General features: G+C 40.3%; 1 long non-coding RNA gene across 1 annotated transcript in view; it reads right to left on the bottom strand.

The window, feature by feature from the left end:
• The window catches only part of LOC138745405 (uncharacterized), a 48,974-nt gene extending 29,210 nt beyond the window's left edge, over window positions 1-19,764 (bottom strand). Inside the window, exon 1 of the long non-coding RNA XR_011346243.1 lies at window positions 19,661-19,764. This is a non-coding gene — a long non-coding RNA (uncharacterized lncRNA). The remainder of the gene's footprint in view (window positions 1-19,660) is intronic.
• Window positions 19,765-20,200: the final 436 nt, after the last annotated feature.

The raw sequence follows: 20,200 nt of genomic DNA, 5'->3' as shown, positions 1-20,200 counted from the left end.
AGTAGGTCCCTTGCAGTCAGAATCAGGGGAATATATAATTGGGATTAAGGAAATGGCAGACCAATTAAATTCTTACTTTCATTCTGTTTTCACAAGAGAGGATACAAACACCCTCCCAAGGATGTTGGGAAACATAGAGACTAATGCAAGGGAGGAACTGAAAGAAATCAGTATCTCTAAGGACATGGTCTTGGGGAAATTGATGGGATTGAAGGCAGATAAATCCCAAGGACCAGATAATCTACATCGTAGGGTACTCAAGGAAGTGGCCATTCAGATAGCAGATGCTTTAAGAATTATTTTCCAGAACTCGATAGACTCAGGATCAGTACCCATGGATTGGAGGGTAGCTAATGTTACCCCACTATTTAAAAAGGGGGGTAGAGAAAAAGCAGGGAATTATAGGCCGGTGAGCCTTACATCAGTAGTGGGCAAAATGATGGAATCCATTATTAAGGATGTAAAAGCGGAGCATATGACTAGCAGAGAAGGGATCCGACAGAGTCAACATGGATTTACAAAAGGTAAATCGTGCTTGACAAATCTATTGGAATTCTTTAAGATGGTGACAGGTAAAATAGATGGGGGAGAGCCAGTGGATGTGGTGTACCTGGACTTCCAAAAGGCCTTCGATAAAGTCCTGCATAAACGACTGGCTTACGAAATCAAGGCTCATGGGATTGCGGGCAAAGTATTGATGTGGATTGTGAACTGGCTGGCAGGTAGAAGACAGAGAGTTGGGATAAATGGCTCATTTTCTGAGTGGCAGGCGGTGACCAGTGGGGTGCCACAGGGATCTGTACTGGGACCCCAGCTATTCACAATTTACATTAATGATCTGGATGAGGGGATTGGATGTAATATCTCCAAATTTGCAGATGACACTAAGCTGGGAGGGGTTGTGTGCACGGAAGTGGGAGTCAGGAAGCTCCAGTGTGATTTGGATAAATTGAGGGACTGGGCAGATACATGGCAAATGCACTACAATGTGGATAAATGTGAGGTTATCCATTTTGGTAATACAAACCGGAGGGCAGATTACTATTTGAATGGCAATAGATTAATAGATGGGGAAGTGCAGAGAGACCTAGGGGTACTTGTACACCAGTCTCTGAAGGTGAGCATGCAGGTACAGCAGGAGGATAAAAAGGCAAATGGTATGTGGCCTTCATCTCAAGAGGGTTTGTGTATAGGAACAAGGATACCTTACTGCAGCTGTACAGGGCCTTGGTGAGACCACACCTGGAGTATTGTGTGCAGTTTTGGTCACCTTATCTAAGGAAGGATGTTCTTGCAATGGAGGGAGTGCAGAGGCGATTCACCAGGCTGATACCTGGAATGGCAGGAATGACTTATGAGGAAAGATTGCGCAAATTGGGATTGTACTCGCTGGAGTTTAGAAGATTGAGGGGGGATCTCATAGAGACATATAAAATTCTGGCAGGACTGGACAGAATGGATGCAGATGGGATGTTTCCAAGGATGGGAAAATCCAGAACCCGGGGCCATGGTTTGAGGATAATAGGCAAACCATTTAGGACCGAGATGAGGAGGAATTTCTTTACCCAGAGGGTGGTGAATCTGTGGAATTCATTGCCACAGAGGGCAGTAGAGGCAGGTTCATAAAATATATTTAAGAGGGAATTAGATATATTTCTTCAGTATAAGGGTATTAAAGGTTACGGAGTGAAGGCGGGGACGGGGTATTGAACTTTAAGATCAGCCATGATCTCGTTGAATGGCGGAGCAGGCTCAAATGGTCGAATGACCTACTCCTGCTCCTATCTTCTATGTTTCTATGTTTCTATTGCCAAATCAGCTTCCTGAGGAGGTTTTCAAATCCAATAGCCTGAGTCACCTGACTCCAAGTGCAGCTTTCAGATAAAATCCTTGCTGACATCTGCCACATGACTGATGTAAAAACAATTATACTGAACTAATTTATGTCTTGCATTGAGATCCTGATATGGATCTCCCCATATTTGCCAATCAATTACAATATTCAGATCCATTTCCCACTTTTGTCTCAACTTATGAACTTCTCATTTAAAAGTTCCTACTTGTAATAAAGAGGACATCATCAAATAATTTTTTTTAACAATTCCTCTTTATAAGGAATTTCTATTTCAGTACAACATGGTTGGTCCCAACTTATCCTTCAAATATGCTCTTAGTATAAAACGCAAAGCTTACCAGATTCATGTAAAACAGCAATAATTACAGTAATACTAAAGCAAGGGAAAGGTCCACTCACACGAGCGTCATATAGACCAATATCTTTACTTAACACAGATTATAAGATAATAGCTAAATTATTAGCAAATAGATTAGCAGAGTATGTACCGAAAATGGTAAATCTAGACCAAACTGGATTTATCAAAAAAAGACGCACAACAGACAATATTTGTAAATTTATTAACTTAATTCATGAAGTAGAAGGGAATAAAGCACCAACAGTAGCAGTTGCTTTAGACGCAGAGAAGGCCTTTGACAGAGTAGAATGGAATTATTTGTTCAAAGTATTGCAAAAATTCAGTTTACCGGAGAAGTATATTAATTGGATTAAAGCATTATATAAGGGACCATTAGCGAAAGTTACAGTAAATGGACATGTATCAAAGCAATTTAACTTAAGCAGGTCAACACGACAGGGATGCCCACTATCACCTTTATTGTTTGCGTTAGCTATAGAACCACTAGCAGAATTGATAAGAACAGAAAATAATATAAAAGGGATAAAAATAAAAGACAAGGAATATAAAATCAGTTTATTTGCGGATGATGTTATAGTATACTTAACAGAACCAGAACTATCAATAAAAGAATTATATAAGAAATTGAAGGAATATGGAGAAGTGTCGGGTTACAAGTTCAACGTAAATAAAAGTGAAGCAATGCCTATGAATGATGCGGATTTCTCAAAATTTAAGAAAGAATCACCATTTAGGTGGCAAATGCAAGCAATATACCTAGGTGTACAAATAAACAAAAATCTCGGCCAACTATATAAACTCAATTATTATCCACTAATGAAAAAATTACAGGATGATTTAGAGCATTGGAAAGATTTACCATTAACACTAATAGGAAGGATAAACTGTATTAAAATGAACATTTTTCCAAGGATATTATACCTATTTCAGGCATTGCCAATACAACTGACAGAGAAATTCTTCAAGGAGTTAAAGAAAATAATAAGGAAATTTTTATGGAAAGGGGGGAAACCGAGGATAGCACAAGATAAATTAATAGAATGGTATAAACAAGGAGGCTTACAACTGCCAAACTTTAAAAATTATTATAGAGCCGCACAATTAAGATACCTATCAGATTTTTATCAAACAAGGGAAAAGCCAGATTGGACTAGATTAGAATTAGATAAAATAGGGGAAAAGACATCTGAACACATATTATATAAATGGGATGAAAAATTGGTACAACATAGAAGTTCTCCAGTATTACATCATCTACTCAATATTTGGAAGAAGATTCATGTAGAAAGAAATAAAACAAATTATCAATTACCAAAACTAATATTGACGCAAAACAAGTTACTCCCTTTTACAATAGATAACCTTTCCTTTAGAGAATGGGAGAAAAAAGGGATGAAAAGAATAGAAAATTGTTTTTCAGGAAATAGATTATTATCCTTTGAACAAATGAAAGATAAATACAATATAACTCAAGATACAGCACTGGCATATTACCAATTGAGATCCTACTTGAAGGATAAATTAGGAAGCAGTTTGAGTTTGCCAGAGGGAAGTAACTTTGAATATGTGATTACAGATACAATGATAATCAAAAGATTTATAACAAATATGTATATTAAACTGCAAGAAAAGGAGAATGAGGAAACAAATGGTAAAACTAAACAAAAATGGGAACAGGATTTAAATATAAAGATAAAGAAGGAAACATGGGAGAAGTTATGCTCTGGAACGATGAGAAATACAATAAATACGAGGTTACGTATGATACAATATAACTGGAAACACAGGCTACACATTACACCTCAAAAGTTAAATAAATGGGACCCAACAGTATCTCATAGATGTTTTCTATGTAAAAAAGAAATGGGAACAACAATTCATGCAATCTGGACATGTGAAAAAGTAGAAAAATTTTGGGAAGATCTAAATCAGATATTAAATAAAATAAAGAAAACAATATACCAAAGAATCCAGAGATCTTTCTCCTAAGTAACATAAAAAACAAAGAATTTGGAATTGATTTGGAGGATGCACAAAAAAGATTTGTTAAGATAGCTCTAGCCGTAGCAAAAAAATGTATTATGTCAACCTGGAAATTGGAAGATAATTTGAAAATACAACAATGGTATATAGAAATGAATAAATGTATTCCATTAGAAAAAAATAACATAGAGTTTAAGAAATAATATTGAAATATTCGAACAAATATGGGAGCCTTATATTAAACACAATAGCGAAAACCTACCGGGGACAATCACTACCTAAGTTAACGGAAGGAAAAGGAAATGAAAAGAATGGACTCAGTGGAATTTCTAGTGTATTTTTATTGAATGACAACATTGTCTGACTTGTTTAATGTATCCTAGATTTTATACCTTAAATGGACGGGAGAGGGTAGGTGGGGAGGGTGGGAGGGGAGGAGGGGGGGGTGGAGAAAATGACATTGTATATGTGTGAAAAGCAAAATATGTGTATCATGGTTAATGTGATTTATGGTGTGAAAAATAAAAAATTATAAAAAATTTAAAAAAATGCTCTTAGTTGGAAATAGCAAAAAAGATTGCGATGAGTTATACGATATTTATTTCTCAGTTGCTCAAATGACATTAATTGACCCCTTTCATAACAATCTTCAACATTTATAATCCCCTTACGAAACCAGCTATCCAGTAATTGATGATCCTGAAGATACGAGGATACGAGGATTTTGAATCAAAGCCATTCTGGGTGATGTACATCCACTTACACCAATTTCATCATTTATTTTATTCCATATATTAATCAAATGTTTCAACAATTGTGCATTTTTATCACCAACCATTAATTTTGATTCCCACTTGTACATAAATTCTTCTGCTTTTCCCTCTCCTATTTTATTTGATTCTATTTTAACCCTTTCAAAAAAAGAAGCAAGAAATCTCATTTGAGCTACTCCATAACAATTTTTAAAAAGAGGAAGCTGCAGTCCTCTCAATGCAGAATTTGCATTGGGTTATTTGTAACATGGGATTCAATCGGAAATGGGTTCACGTGACATAAAACCATGATGCAGAATGTTTTCTAAGAATGGAATACAAGAGGAAGGTTCACTAGGTCTCCAGCAGGATATAGATCACAAGATATAGGAGCAGAAGTTGGCCCGTCGAGTCTGTTCCACCACTCTTCCACTCATCCCCACTGCCCAGCTCTCTCCCCATTACCCTTAATTCCTTGACGTATAAAATACCTGTCAATCTCTGCCTTAAATACACCCAATGACCTCACGTGGGTTTCACGACCCATTGACAAAATCAATTTTTCCACATTTGTTTTAAATTGACACCCTTTTATCCTGAAATTATGCTTTCCTGTCCTAGAATCCCCTACCATGGGAAACATCTTTGCCATATGTACTCTGTCCAAGCCTTCCAGCATTTGAAATGCCTCTGAGGTCCCCCTTATCCTTCTGTACTCCAACTAGTTCAGTCGAAGAGTCGACAATTGTTCCTCATACACTAACCCTTTCATTCCTGATATCATTCCAGTAAATCATCTCTGCCCTTCTCCAAGACCAGCACATCTTTTCTCAAATAAGGCACCCAAAACTCTAATTCTGATTGAATGGAAAGGGAATTCTCCAACGACACAAACACAACAGTTAAATGATATTATGTCTTGTTGATATTTACCACTCGGGAAGGTTCTTGTTGTGTTGCTCAGGGAAGCATTAGTGTTTTTGTGACTCAATGTACCAGCATCTGAAGTTTGTTATCTCTTCAGAAAAGCTTTATAGCTTTAGCATGGAGCAGAGCTGAACCAAGTCTTTGCAGGTATTTAAGGGAGTGTGTGGGCAGGGTTTGTTCTGGACCAACAATCTCACCAAATGACTCTGCTTGAAATCAAGATTCAAACCATTTTGAGCAATACAACAGGAATTGTTCAACAAGAGCCTGATGTTCCCTGAGGAGATTTCTTTCAATAGTGGAAGTGATTTTTTTTTTTTAAAAGCCCGTTAATATTCCTGATACAGATGTTTGTATTTAACTTTCAGGTTGCTATCTGTTGTTAACTTGGAGGCCTTTAATGGGGTGACTGGGTGGAGTCTTAGCTTTAACCAAGCAGTTCTCTTGCAATTTTCCAGCTGTTGGATGCGATTCAGTTGCTTGAAAGTTTAGCAAGTGGGATTTTGATGTGAAATTGCAACTCAGCGTCATTTTTGTGTTTGAAAATGCGAAGGTGAAAATTTTAACTTTAGTCTTCTCGGTTTTCTCAAGTTTACAGAGGAAATGTTGGGTGAAGCTGAGAAGACAGAGTTGGATGCCCATTTGGCGTATCGGCTGGGCAAAGCAGAAAGCACAAAATGAGGGGCTGAAAAAATAATGAAGCAGACTGAAGTGCCGTTGAACCAAACCCAGGTAAAGAATTTAATTTTGTGCAGCGTACTTAGGAGACCAAACGATTTAAGCTTTTAGTGGTGACCTATTTAAATGAACAAAATCTGATTAGAATAGAAGTTTATGGAATGTTTAAAGCACATCACCATTAAGCCTTCTTACTGCCCTGAACTCAGCGTCACATTATATCCCAACGTCTACTGTACTTTACCGTTAAAACGTCTCCCCACTCTGAACCTGGTGTCGCAGTATCTCACACAGTTAATTATACATGACTGTTAAACCGTTTTAATGTTCTGAAACCATTGTCAGTCTACCATACATCATCGATTAACATTTACACATCTGTGAATGGGTGTCACTGTATCTGACACAGTTTATCGTACATTACTGTTAAACCTTCTCCCCACTGTGAACCTGGTGTCACTGTATCTGACACAGTTTATCGTACATTAATGTTAAACCTTTTCACTGCTGTGAACCCAACGTCACAGTAACTGTCTCAGTCTACCGGACATCATCGTTGAACCTTATCCCCACTGTGCACCTGGTGTCACATTATCTACCTCAACATACCGTATATAACCATTAAACCTCCTCCCCACTGTGAACCTGGTGTCACTGTATCTGCCTCAGTCTACCATACATCACCGTTAAACATTATCCCCATTGTGCACCTGGTATCACATGATCTACATCAACATACCTTACATCACCATTAAACCTTATTCCCATGTGAAGCTGGTGTCACAGTATCTGCCTCAGTCTACAGTACATCACCGTTAAACCTGATCCCCACTTTACTCCTGGTGTCAAGTTATCTACCTCAACATACCCTACAACATACCTTCTCCCTCTGTGAACCTGGTGCCACAGTATCTGACACAGTTCATAGTATATCACTGTTAAACCTTCTCACAAATGTGAATCCTACTATAAAATAATGCTCCCCTTCTAAGTCTCGCTGTATTCGAATCCCACCTATTTTAAAAATTCCAAAAAAAAAGAGAAAAATCAATCCCTAAACAAGCTACTCAAGAGTAGTAGTCCCCTAAAAAATCTGGGTGTGGTGAAGTCCACAAGTGGCAGGTGACTAAAGGACTCAGTGTCACCCACCCCCAGTCAGACTTTCACAAAGTACTGAAACAAAAACATTCAACCCAGTGATTCCAGTCCCAATGATTGTTCCGGATCTTCAATATCGAGAAGACTTTGCGTCAATTCAACTTTTTTCCATTCTTTCCATATTTTCCAATCTTCCCATTTCCATTCCCATTGACCCTTCCCTTCGGTGACATAGGTGACGATCGCCCATTTCCTCGAACATCTGGCAATGAATTAGCAAATATTAAAGCATCTTGGTCATTTTCAAAAAACTGAGATTGAAAATTCCCATAAAAATCTTTCAATACTGCCGCATAACGAAAAGCAAATTTATATCCCTTATGCCACAATACTTCTTAGGCTGAATTAAATTCTCGGACTCTTCTGATCATTTCTTGACTCAGATCTGCATTAAAAAAAAACCTATTATTTTGAACCATCAGTGGAGCCTGATTTTGCCGTGTTTTCTGCACCACCAATCGGATTATCATCTCTCTGTCTTGATATTTAAAACAGCGAATCAAAACTGCTTGTGGTAATTGGCCTGGAAACGGTTTCTTCCTTAACACTCTGTTCGCTCGATCTAATTCCAGTCCATCCAGAACGAATTACCTGCCCTACACTTCTGGGATCCATTTCTTCAAAACCTTCACCTGATCCGAACCTTCCACATCTTCCGGAAGACCTACTATCTTAACATTATTTCTACTACTTTGGTTTTCTAATGAGTCAAACTTCTTCAATAATTCCTTCTTCTGAATCCCCCAATCTACAAAAGGATCTTCCACTATTTCCATTTTATCTCTATTGCGCTCCACTTGACTCTTGCATTCAAGAAAGCCTCCTCAATCTTTTTAAAATGATCTTGCACAGTATCCACTGATCGTGTCCATCTCGTAACATCACTCTTAACTACATTAATATCTTGCTTCATAAAAGTTATTTCTTCACACACAGTGTTCATTTTAGTTTTCATTTCCAGAAATCCTTGAGTCATCTGATGAGTCATCTGCATTGATATATTTGCCATATCTTCCATGAGCTGAGCAATCCCTTCCAGAATTGGAAACACAGAATCCAGTCCAGGATCCATCACCTCCATTTGAGGCTGACCTTCTTTTGCCGCAGTCCCCAGTTCTTCAAATTCTAATGAAGTTGAGCATCTTCTTCCTCCATAGCAATAGGTCCTCTTCCGGTGCTGCTGCAGGTCTGGACACCATTTCGATCCTCCACTATTCCAAAGTCTATAAACAGTATTTTTAATCACTTTTATAACTTTTAAAATCAAGCATTTAATAGTCTAACTGGGGAAGGGTGGAACCACACGTCTACCCTCTGTGCCATCTTGTCACAGTATCTAACACAGTTTATAGTAAATCACTGTTAAACCTTCACATTACTGTGAATGCTGTCTCTCAGCTTCTGCCTCACTCTATCATTCATCAACGTTAAACCTTCTCCCCCTGTTAACTTGGTGTTAAAGTATCAGCCTAAGTTTACCACACATCACCATTAAACCTTCTCCCCATTGGGAGACCGTTTTTACTGTATCTGCCACAGTTTATCGTACATCACTATTATATCTTCTCACTACTGTGAACTCGGTGTTACAGAGCCTGCCAGTCTACCGTACATCACCAGTAAACCTTCTCCTCAATGTGAGCCTGGTGTAACTGTATCTGCCACAGTTTAGTGTACATCATCATTAAAAATTCTCCCCAATATGAAGCTGGTGTCACTGTATTCGCCAAAGGTTATCGTCAGCTGTGGTAAACATTTTCCCCACTGTGAACCCGGTGTACAGTAACTGTCTCAGTTTCCCATACAACACCAATAAAGCATTTTTTCCCACTCTGAGCCCAGTATCAACCTATCTACGTAGTCTCCTGTACATCACCATTAACCTCCTCCCCACTGTGAACCAGGTTTCACAGTATCTGCCACAGTTTATTGTATATCATTTTTAAACTTTCTCATCACTTTAAACCTGGAGTCACAGAATCTGCCTTATTCTACCACACATCTCTGTTAAACCTTCTCAGTACTGTGAACACGGTGTCACAGTAATTGCCAAAGTCGACTGTACATCACCGTTAAACATTCTCCCCACGGTGACCCATTTTTCACTGTTTTTGCCACCATTTATCGTACATCACAGTTCAACCTCCCCACTGTAAACTTGGAGTCACAGTATATTCCACAGTTTATTGTACATCACTGATATACCTTCTCCTCGTTGTGAATGCGGTGTCACCATATCTGCGTCAGTCTGCCGTACATCACCATAAAATTCTCCCCAGTGTGAACCTGGTGTCACTTTATCTGCCACAGTTAATATTACATCAGCGTAAAACCTTCTTCCAACTGTGTATCATAGTATCTGCCACAGCTTATCATGCATTACTGTTAAACCTTCTCACTACTGAAAACTTGGTGTCACAGTATCTGCCAAAGTCTACTGTATATCACCGTTAAATATTCTCCCAACTGTGAACCTGGTGTCACAGTTTATCGTACATTACTGTTAAACCCGCTGGATAAGCTCCAGATAGCGAAAGAGGAGTTCTCGCATCTGCAGGAACTGAGGATCATTCGTCGCTCTGACAGTCCTTGGGCCTCGCCGCTCCACCTGGTCCCAAAAGCCTCTGATGGCTGGCGCCCATGCAGAGATTATCGACGGCTTAATGACACGGCAGTACCTGACCGTTGCTCCATCCCTCACATTCAGGACTTTATGGCCAATCTACATGGTGTGAGAGTATTCTCCAAGGTCGATCCCATTGCACCCCGACGACATCCCTAAAACGGCCATCATCACCCCCTTCAGCTTGTTCGAATTTTTATGCATGCCTTTCAGGCTCAAGAACCCGCCCAGACCTTCCAGCACCTCATGGATACGGTGCGCAGGGATTTGAATTTCGTGTTCATTTATCTGGATGACATTCTTGTCGCCAGCAGAGACTGGGCACAACACAAGTCTCACCTGCACACCCTCTTCTCCCGACTGGCCGAATTCAGCCTAATGATCAGCCTGGCCAAATACCAGTTTTGTGCAGAAGAAAATTTGGATGGGATGAAACTAATCCAGAATCCATTGCACAAGATTGGAAAAATTAGATTGAGCGTCTTCATATACTTGGAAGTTTTGACGTCAACAGACTTTGGAGTGGCCACATTTGCTCAATTACACCATTTTTCTGATGTAAGTGAAGGTGGTTTTGATCCTGTCAGTTACTGAGTCCTGTGAAATAACCAAGTGCGAGTATATGGTGGATTTGTAATTGGAAAAGCCAGAGTGGCTCCATTAAAGTCAGTCACCAGACCTTGAATGGAATTGACTGCTGCTATTATGGCGAGCAAAATGGACGCTATGTTAAGAAGAGAATTACAGATGGAGTTAGCAGATCCTGTGTTTTGGACTGATAGATCATCAGTGCTTAAATATATTAATAATGAAATCATGAGGTTTCATCTCTTTGTGACTAACAGAGAGAATGAAAACCTGGACAACAACAAATGGCAGATTTACCACAGGACAGAGTTTCTCCTGATGAATTCCCATTTACATCCGTGGAAGTTGATTATTTTGGTCCTTTGCAAGTAAAGTGAGGACGAAGTGTTGAAAAATGATATGGAGTTATTTTCACGTGTTTGACTATGAGAGCAATTCATATTGAAGTAGCATCATTGCTTGATACAGACTCTTTTATTAATGTTCTTTGGCGTTTTATTCCTAGACGTGGTCAAGTAAAAGAATTATGTTCTGATAATGGATCTAACTTTAAAGGAGCTGAACGAGAATTATGAAAATTTATTCAAAATTGGAACCAACATCAAATTCATGATGCATTATTTCAGAAAGAAGTTAATTGGATATTTAATCCACCCATAGTTATGGGTGTGGTACGGGTAAGGGTTAGTTGGTTGTGGAGAATGTTCACAAAGGTCTGTACTGGGCAGTACTGGGCAGCAATGCTTAATGTTGTAATGGATGCGGAAGCTCTGGGAAGGGGTAAGGGAGGGACTGGCCAGGAAGTCTGCAGATGCTGGGTCCGAGGACAATGCACAAACATGCTGGGGAAACTCATGGATAGTTTTGTGAAGAGCAGGTCCTGCATCACGAGTCAAATTGAGTATTTCGAGGAGGTGTCAAAGGAAATAGATGAAGGTAAAGGTGTGTATGCGCTGCACGTGGATTTTAGAAAGGTGCTTGACAAGGTCCTCACAGTGGCCTCATTCAGAATGTCAGGAGGCATGGAGCCTTGGCTGTGTGGATTCAGAATTGGCTTGTTTGCAGAAAACAGAGGGTAGTAGTAGATGGAACAATGACTAGTGGCGCTCCAAAGGGATCTGCTCTGGGACCCCTGCTCTTTGTGATTTTTATGAATGATGATGGGAGTAGAAGGGTGGGTACGTCAGGGGATGACACAGAGGTAGAGATGTTGTAGACAGTGTAGAAGGTTGTCATAGGTCATCCAGTTTGCAGAGAAGTGGCAGATGGAGTTCAATCCTGTAAATACAGATTTACTTAAACTAGCAACTGGTACAGGTTTATTTCCAGAGTCATTTTCAAGGGCACGAATAACAGTTATTCCAAAGAAGGTGGAGACCCATTAAAAGTAGCTTCATATAGACCAATTTCTTTGTTGAATGCGGTTGACAAGAACATGAGGGTGTTAGAAATTGAAGTACCTTTAAAGAAATTGCTCGAGTCAAAAATTGAGAACAAAGAACATTTATTACAACAACAATGCAAAGTTGGGTGCTTCCCCTTACCCTGGGAATACACACACATACTGGGGCTCACCCAACTTTTATACAGTCAATTTCAGTATCAGAGTGCCCTCCCCCTTACATTCTTCTGCCCCCTGGATGGGTTTGGCATAGGTAATCCTTCCTGCCTACGTGCAGTTTCAGTACACTTGGAGGACCAAGGGGTATCCTGTGGGTGTCCCATCATGTCATTGTCCTTATTCACACCTTCCTGATTCTCGGGGCTACAATCTCTTGGTATGTGGAGTTGACTCATTCTATCTAGGGTTGGCTAGTTTCATATGTATAAATCTGTGTATGGTTAGCTAATTAGATATGTAGGACTTGGTACTTCTGTCCAGGTTTAGGAGACCTTTATCTGATCCAGACTACCTCAACTTCCTACATTCTATTGTACCTTACCATTCCTTTTCTTAGTCTTATGGTGGCTCTTGTCACACAGAAGATTCTTATGTTAATCGTGCTGACTCTGCTTTCCTGCATCCTAATCCCCAAGCTCATCCTGTTTGTACTGGTTACAGCCATTAACTGATGAATTTTAGTTTCTTCCATGTTCATAATTTTAGATCAATTTTCCCATCTCTCACAAGGGCAGATCACTTGATTAGTGACAGGATTATGAACAGTGTGCAGGACAGAGAAATATTTAGATCCTGCTCCATTAATCGCTCAATGTTGCTGTGAAAATTGAGAGGGAGTTTAAAATGGTGTATTGTGTGCTGGCCTTCAGGAGTCAGGGGATTGAGTTCAAGAACTGAGAGGTAATGTTGCAAATGTATAAAATTCGAGTCAGACCACACTTGGAATATTGTGTGCATTGCTGGGGTGAGAATACCAGACGACGTCTAAATAAGGTGAGAGGAGGGAACTTTAGGCAAGACGTGAGGGGTACATTTTATTCACACAGAAAGTAGTGGGTGCTTGGAATGCATTGCCAGGGGTAGTAGCGGAGGCTGGTCCATAAAAGGCATGAAAATGATTTTAATATGGGGACAGGAATAAAAGAAAAACAGAAGGTACTGGTGTGAGGGAGGGAAGGGTAATATCGTTGTGTGGTAGTTTCATATGGGTCAGCTGAAGGGATTCGACCAATCCATCCATGATTTGTCCAGCATCTTGCTGCCATGTCGTGGTGAACCAGGGTGTTGCCTGATAGAGACACGGTGCTCTGAGCTCTGCAGAGATAGATCGTGCTTTTCTCCAAAACACACTTCCTCAGGTAAAGTAGAGGAAGGGGAAAGGCCCTAGTGTGCAGGGGTAGGCAGGGGGGTGATGGGGGAAGAGTTGGGACCCTCCAAAGTCATTGTGATCAGGCATCACAGACAGCATCTCTATCACCCATATTTCTCTTCCCAGGAGATACTGAGATAATGGGTTCACCGCAGTGGAAAGGTTTAAAAGTGATGTATGATAAACAATGGCAGAAGCAGTGACAAATGGTTCACATTGGAGAGAACGTTTAACATAATGTACGGTAGATATGGCAGATATTGTGACAACGAGTTCACAGTAGTGAGAAGGTTTAATGGAGATGTACGGTGGACTGTGATGGATACTGTGAAACCGGGTACACATTAGTGAGGCGGTTTAATAGTGAGGTTCAATGAACTGAGGCAGGTACTGTGACACCGGGTTCACAGTGTGGACGAGGTGTAAAGGTGACACATGATACATTGTTGCAGATACAGAGACACAGATTTAACAGTGGAGAGAAATTTTAATGGTGATTTTTGGGAGACTGAGGCAGATATTATTTCACCGGGTTCACAGTGGGGAGAAGGTTTAACGCTGATGTATGGTTGACTGAGATAGATACTGTGAAACTGGGTAAACAGTGGGGAGAGGATTTAGCGGTGATGTATGGTAGACTGAGGTAGATATTGTGACACCGGGTTCACAGTCGGAAGAAGGTTTAACGGTGATGTACGATTCAATGTTGCAGATATAGTGATACCGGTTTCACAGTCGGTAGAAGGTTTAACATTGATGTACGGTAGAATTAGGCAGATTCTGTGATAGTGGGTTCACATTAGGGAGAAGGTTTAACAGTGATTTTCGGTAGATTGAGACTGATACTATGACACAAGGTTCACAGTAGTGAGAAGGTTTAACAGTGATGTTCGATAAATGTTGGCAGATACCATGAAAATGAGTTCACAGAAGTGAGAAAGTTTAATAGTGATATACGATTAACTGTGGCTGATACTGTGACACCAGGTTCAGAGTTTGGAGAGGGTTTAATGGTGATGTTCGGCAGACTGAGGCAGATACAGTTACACTGGGTTCTCAGTGGGGAGAAGGTTTAATGGTGATGTCCAAAAAACTCTGGCATATACTGTGACACCAGGATCACAGTCGTTATGGGAGGGACAGGACTGGCAACTAAATATTCCAGAATACTAATGTTTTAGATGTGATAGAACAGGGGGTAAAAAAGGGGGAGGATGCTCTGCTTGTGAAGGAGGACATTACTGCCATGAGGTGGCAGGATGGTTTGGAGGGATCTTCCAGTGACGCTGTTGGGGTGGAATTGAGGGGTGGAGGAGGCATGAGGGCACAAATAGGAGTGTATTATAGACCACCAAATGGGCCAAGAAAATTGGAGGAACAAATTTGTAAGGAGATACCATATATGTCTAATAAACATGAGGTAGTGATCATGGGAGATTTTAACCTCCCTCACATTGATTGGGATACCCATACAGTAAGAGGGCTGGATGGGCTAGAGTTCGTCAAATGTGTACAAGATAGTTTTCTTAATCAATACGTAGAGGAACTGACTCAGGACGGTGTAATACTGGAACTCCTGTTAGGGAACGAGATAGGTCAGGTGTCTGAGGTTAATGTTGGAGAACAAATTGCGTCTAGTGATCACAATTCTATTAATTTTAGGGTAGTTTTAGGGAAGAGCAAAGAAGGGCCTAAAGTTGAGGTTCTGGATTGGAGAAAAGCAAATTTCAAAGGAATAAGAATGGATTTGGGGAGTATTGAGTGGGACATGATTTTTTCAGGAAAGGATGTAAATGAAAAATGGAGAATATTCAAAGAAGAAATTTTGAGAGTACAGAGTAGATGTGTCCGAGTGAGGATCAAAGGAAAGGCTGGAAGTCAGAGGGAGCCTTGGTTTTTGAGGAATATTAGAAATTTGGGAAGGAGAAAGAGGGAGGTGTACAAGAGGTATAAACCGCAGGGTGATGAGAAATTGAAAGAGGACTACAAGGAGTGTAGAAAAAATCTTAAGAAAGAAATTAGAAAGGCCAAAAAGAGGCACAAAGAGGCTTTGGCAGGCAGAGTAAAAATAAATCGAAAGGGTTTCTATAGGTACCTTAAAAGTAAAAGATTAGTGAGGGATAGAATTGGACCCCTTTAGATAGGGAGGGTAGGCTATGTGAGAAGTCTGAGGAGAAGGGGGAAATTTTAAATGATTTCTTTTCCTCGGTATTCACTAGGGAAAAAAATATTGTACCAGTTGAAGTAAAGAAAAATAGTGGGGACGACATGAATCATTTAAGGATAACCGAGGAGGTAGTGATAGCAGTGTTAAAAAAGATAAAGGTGGACAAATCTCTGGGTCTGGACAAAGTATTCCCAAGGACACTCAGGGAGGCTAATGGACAGATAGTGGGGCCATTAACAGAGATATTTAGGATGTCACTGGTCATGGGGGTAATGCCAGAGGATTGGAGGGTGGGTGGCTCATGTTGTTCCGCTGTTTAAGAAAGAGTCCAAATGTAAGCCTGGAAATTATAGACCTGTGAGTCTGACGTCTGTGGTGGAAAGTGTTCTAAGGGATGGCATTTACAAATATTTGGAAGAACAGGGATTGATCGGTAGTAGTCAGCATGGTTTTGTCAGGGGTAGATCATGCTTAACAAACCTTATAGAGTTTTTCTAGGGGTTTACAAAAAAGATTGATGTATCGAAGACTGTGGATGTTGTCTATTTAGTTTTTGGTCAAGCTTTTGACAAAGTTCCCCATAGGAGGTTAGGTAAAAAGGTAGAGGCATTAGGTATAAATAAGGAGGTAGTGAAATGGATTCAGCAATGGTTGGATGGGAGGTGTCAGAGAGTAGTGGTAGAAAATTGTTTGTCAAATTGGAGGCCGGTGACTAGTGGAGATCCTCAGGGATCAGTCCTGGGTCCACTATTGTTTTTTATATATATTAACGATCTGGAAGAAGGGGTAGTGATGTGGATAAGTAAGTTTGCAGATGATACAAAGATTGGTGGTATTGTGGACAGTGAGGAAGATTACCATAGCTTAAAAAGAGATATAGGAAAGCTAGAGGAGTGGGCTGAGAAATGGCTGATGGAATTTAATACGGATAAGTGTGAAGGGTTGCATTTTGGAAAGGCAAATCTAAATAGGTCATATACATTGAATGGTAGACAATTGAGGAGAGCAGAGCAACAAAGGGATTTAGGAGTTATGGTAAATAGTACCCTCAAAGTTGATACTCGGGTAGATAGAGTGGTGAAGAAGGCATTTGAATTTGAGAGTTGGGATGTTATGATGGAATTGTACAAAGCAATGGTGAGGCTGAGTTTGGAATACCGTGTGCAGTTTTGGTCACCGAATTATAGGAAGGATATAAACAAAATAGAGAGAGTGCAGAGAAGGTTCACGAGAATGTTGACAGGATGTCAGGGTTTGAGTTACAGAGAAAAGTTGAACAGCCTGGGGCTTTTTTCTCTGAAGCGTAGAAGATTAAGGGGGGATTTGATGGAGGTGTTCAAGATTTTAAAAGGGACAGAGTCAATGTGGATAGGCTTTTTCAATTAAGAGTGGGGGATATTCAAAGCAGAAGCCATGGTTTCAGTTGAAGGGGGAAAATTATAAGGGGAACATAAGGGGAAATTTTGTGAAGCAATGGGAGGTTGGGATGTGGAATAAGCTTCCGAAGGAGGTGATTGAAGCAGGGATGTTATTTACATTTAATGTAAGACTGGATAATTACATGGAGGGGAGAGGATTGGAGGGTGTGGACCAGGTGCTGGTCAGTGGAACTTGGAGGGTGGGGATTTGTTCCGGCATGGACTGGTAGGGCCAAACTGGCCTGTTCTGTGCTGTATATGGTTATATGGTTATACAGCAATGAGAGGTTTAACAGTGTTGTATGATAACATGTGTCAGATAATGTTTCACTAGGCTCACAGAGGGGAGGGGGGAGCTTTAATGGTGATGTACAGTGCATGGAGACAGATATTATGACACCCGGTTCACAGTGGGGAGGTTTATCGGTGATGTATCATAAACTCTGGCATATACTGTTATACTGAATTCACAGAGGGGATGGGAGACTGAGATGGATACTGTGAAACCGGGTTCACATTAGTGAGAAGGTTTAACAGTCAGGTTCAATGAACTGTGGCAGGTAGTGTGATACCAGGTTCACAGTGCGGAAGAGGTTTAAAGGTGACACACTATATACAATGTTGCAGATACAGAGACACAGAGTTAACAGTGGGGAGAAATTTTAATGGTGATTTACAAAAGACAGAGGCAGATATTATTTCACCGGGTTCACAGTGGGGAGAAAGTCTATGGGTGATATAAGTTATATTGAGGTGGATACTGTGACACCAGGTTCAGAGTGAGGATAAGGTTTAACAGTGATGTACAGTGAACTCCGGCACAAAATGTGACACAGGTTCACAGTGGGTAGACGGTTTAATTCTGATACACGGGAGACTGTGGCAGATACTGTGAGACTGGGTTCAGAGTGAGGAGAAGGTTTAAAAGTGATGTACGTTAAACTGGGGCAGATACAGTGACACCGCATTCACAGTAGTGAGAAGGTTTAACAGTGATGTATGGTAAACTTTGGCACATACCATGAAAATTAGTTCACAGAAGAGAGAAGATTTAAAACAGATGTGCGATAAACTGTGGCTAATACTGTGACAACAGGTTCAAAGTCGGGAGAAGGTTTAATGGTGATGTACGGCAGATTGAGGCAGATACTGTTACACCAAGTTCACAGAGGGGAGATGGTTTAACGGTGCTATACGGAAGAATGAGGAATATACTGTGTGACCGGGTTCAGAGCAGTAGTTAGTTGGTTTAATAGTGACGTACAATAAACTGCAGCAGATGCTGTGGCATCAGGTCAACAGTGGGGAAAAGGTTTAACGGTGATGTATGATATAATGTGGCAAATACTGTGACACTGGATTAACAGTTGAGAGATAGATTAAAGGTGATGTAGAGTAGACTGAGACAGATACTGTGACACTGTGTTCTCAGTGGGGAGAAGATTTAACGATGATGTATGGTGAATTGAGGTAGATACCGTGACTCTAGGTGCACAGAGCGGAGAAGGTTTAATGGTGATGTATGATAAACTATGGTAGGTACATTAAAATAGGGGTCACAGTGGGGAAGAGGTTTACTGGTGATGTACAGAAACTGAGGCAGATGCTTTGACACTGTATTCACATTGGGGATAAGGTTTAACGGTGATGTACGGTAAATTGAGATAGATACTGTAACACCAGGTGCACAGTGGGGATAAGTTTTAAAAGTGATGTATGGTAGACTGAGGCAGATACTATGACACAGTGTTCACAGTGGGGAGAAGGTTTAACAGTGATGAACTGTGTCAGATACTGTTACTCCAGGCTCACAGTGGGGAGAAGGTTTAACGGTGATGAACGATAAACTGTGGCAGATATTATGACAGTGGGTTCACATCCGTGAGATGGTTGAACAGTAATGTACAATAAACTGTGGAAGATACTGTGACACCGAGTTCACATTAGTTGAGAAGTTTTAATAGTGATGTACAATAAACTGTGGCAGATACTGTTACACCAGGTTCACAGTGGGGAGAAGGTTTAGTGGTGATGGACGGTAGACTGAGGAAGATACTATGAGACAGGATTCACATTCGTGAGAATGTTTAACATTGATGTACGATTAACTGTGTCAGATATTTTGATATCAGGTTCATATTGGGGAGAAGGTTTACCGGTGATGTACGGTAGAGGGAGGCAGATACTGTGACACCAGGCTCATTGTATTGTTCATTTATCTTAATTACAACATCTAATTTATATCTCCATTTTTTTGTGGCAACTTCCAAACATTCCATAAACTTCTATTCTAATCAGATTTTGTTCATTTAAATAGGTCACCACTAAAAGCCCAAATCGTTTCGTCTCTTAAATATTGCTGCACCAAATTTAATTCTTTACCTGGGTTTGGTTCAACGTCACTTCAGTCGGCTTCATTATTTTTTCAGTCCCTCATTTTGAGCTTTCTGCTTTGCCCACCCGATTCGCCAAATGGGCATCCAACTCTGTCTTCTCAGCTTGACCCAACGTCTCCTCTGTAAACTTAAGCAAACCAAGGAGACCAAAGTTAACATTTTCACATTTGCATTTTCAAAAACAAAAATGACACTGTGACTTGCAGTTTCACATCATAATCCCACTTGCTCAACTTGCAAGCAACTGCACCGCATCCTACAGCTGGAAAATTGCAAGAGAACTGCTTGGTTAAAGCAAAGATTCCATGAAAGGCCTCCAAGTTAACAACAGATAGCAACCTGAAAGTTAAATACAAAGATCTGTATCAGGAAGATTAACGGGCATTTAAAAAAAAAAATCATCGCCACGATTGAAAGAAGACTCCTCAGGGAACACCAGGCTCTTGTTGAACAATTCCTGTTGTATTCCTCAAAATGGATTGAATCTTGATTTCAAGCATTGTCATTTGGTGAGATTTTTGGTCCA

This window comes from Narcine bancroftii, chromosome 11 (assembly GCF_036971445.1).
Source record: "Narcine bancroftii isolate sNarBan1 chromosome 11, sNarBan1.hap1, whole genome shotgun sequence".
NCBI classification, from domain to species: Eukaryota; Metazoa; Chordata; class Chondrichthyes; order Torpediniformes; family Narcinidae; genus Narcine; species Narcine bancroftii.
This window is presented reverse-complemented; position numbering and strand designations above follow the sequence as displayed.